The sequence below is a fragment of the Acanthaster planci genome, unplaced genomic scaffold (genome assembly GCF_054643075.1).
Source record: "Acanthaster planci isolate LZ-2023a unplaced genomic scaffold, COTS_SCS Contig58, whole genome shotgun sequence".
Classification (NCBI taxonomy): domain Eukaryota; kingdom Metazoa; phylum Echinodermata; class Asteroidea; order Valvatida; family Acanthasteridae; genus Acanthaster; species Acanthaster planci.
In genome coordinates, this window is record NW_028257681.1 from 41,858 (window position 1) to 44,105 (window position 2,248).

The 2,248-nt window shown below is 38.2% G+C and overlaps 1 pseudogene; it reads left to right on the forward strand.

Moving 5' to 3' along the window:
• The first annotated feature begins 369 nt into the window (after nucleotides 1-369).
• On the forward strand, nucleotides 370-1,992 carry LOC147795359 (uncharacterized; annotated as a pseudogene).
• Nucleotides 1,993-2,248: the final 256 nt, after the last annotated feature.

Genomic DNA, 2,248 nt, shown 5'->3' on the forward strand with positions numbered 1-2,248 from the left:
AAGAAAGACCGTAAACTGAAACTGCAAAAGACCAGGAAACGGAACTTGAAATCAGAGTTATGCAGTGTGAAAAATGCTAAATTGTCTGATAGTAATGATCACTGGGAATGCGAGTCTAAGATACACGAACTTGAAGAAGAAAATAGGAAGCTCAGAGAAACACTGTCAGATGTAAAGGATGTTAATGCACAATTGCTTGATCAAATCAAACCAGGGTCTCCATGTGATGAAAAATCTTCAGAAACGGTTCACTTAACAGGCACTAATGATAAACGTCATACATGTTACACCCCTAAAGCTAGACTGTGTGTATACAAGTTACTGTCTTTGCATGTTAGTTTTGACAACATTGGGCTTGTCATTCAAACTGTCCTGGACATGGTTGGCAAGGTCGCGGATTCTTTACTTTGTGGAAGAACAGTGTCTAATATGAATGACGAACGATTATTGATTTCTCAGCAGCAATTGAGTGATCTGTCTACCAAACCAAACTTAACTCTGGCCACAGATGAAACGCCAAACCAGGGTGATGTTTATATGACATACACAGTTACTGATGCAGAGTATAACAACTTTGTCTTAGGTTTTAGAGAAATGGTTTCAAAAAGTGCTGAGGATACTCTTACAACTTTCAAGAAGATTCTAGACAATATCACAGACATCTGCCATGGAAAAGACGATGTAGGTTCTAAAATACTGTGTGAGATTAAGAACACAATGAGTGATCATGCTGCTACTGAAACTAAGTTCAATGCAATCCTCCAGTCTTATAGAGAGTCATGCCTTCCTAAAATAACAGAGAACTGGGATTCTTTAAGCAAGACTGCCAAGCACAAGTTGATTGAAATGAACAATTTTTTTCTGTAGACTTCACCTCCTACTTTCAATGGCAGAAACAATTTCAGCATCGTTTAAACAATTTGAGAACATGTATCTTGAAGGTAAGAAAATTGGAGCAGGAGCAGTACAGGGTATCACAGTGTTTGGAGCTGATAGTGGAACTGTTCGGTTAGTTCGATCTGCCTGTAAGGCTTTTGCAAGAGGTGGTGAAGAAAAAAGTGGATGTTACATATCCTGGAATACCTACTTGAATGACAAGGGAGTACACAAACGCTTTCTACAGAATTTCAGTGGCAACAGGTTTAACATTATTTTCTTACTTGGTGGTTGTGTATTTCACTTGAAAGATTTCATGCTGGATTTCCTTAACAATGTAATTGGAATGAGTAATGGACTTCTTAGCAGTTCATGCAGATTTGCAAGTTCCTTTGTTTCTTGCTGGATGTAAAGTGTTAGGTATCCTTCACAAGCTAATAACTGCATCTCTTTGGCGCCTAACAGAGAAAACTGGCCATATACTTGACATGTGTGACGTATACACTAATCTTCATAAATTCCGTCAAGAAACCACCACATCAGATGTACAACTTAATGAGTTTCTCAACTGTGATATTTCATGCTTTGATGATGACTTGATCAGTAGAGATGAAGTGTTTGATTCTCTGAGACAACAGTGGATACATGATGACATTGCCTTAAGTATGATGCAGCACACCTTAATAGCTTTGCAACAATTGATATTGAGGGTAACAACTGACTATCTGCCAGGAAGAACATTCAGTAAAGTAAAGAAAAGCAAGAACTTTCATGAGCAAACAGAATCAACTCCCAAGCACAACAAGTTTCCACAAAGAATCTTTAGTTATTTAGGTTACTGGATTAGTAGATGGCCCAATGCATCAGCAGTTACTAACGAAGCACAAGTTATGTTGGTTTTAACAAAACTTATGACTATATTGCTTCTTTGCCAGAACAAGATAGACAAAAATTAGTAAACAGTGTTATGGGTAGCCCAACTAAAGATCTGCACGGAAAGATTAAAGAGAGAGAAAAACTGCACCATGAAGAACTTGTGAAAAAAACAACAAGAGAAGAAAAACCACATGGAAAGGAGATGGCAACTGAAACAGAAGCGGAAGGAAGACTTGACATGCGTAATTGTTGATGCAAGGTTATGGCAATCAAGGAACACATTAATGCAAAAAATGAATCAGTGTAAAAGTGACAAAGAGCGATACACTGCATGTAAAAATCAGATTAGGTTTCGCCGTAAAGTTCTGCACCAATTTGTGAATGGGGATAAGCAGTTCACTTTCAGTGATGGAGGAAAACCAAAGCCTTGGACAGCCTTGAGGGATCATTTGTTTTTGTTTATTGATGCAGCAACTTCTTTAGCCGATGGGGAGTC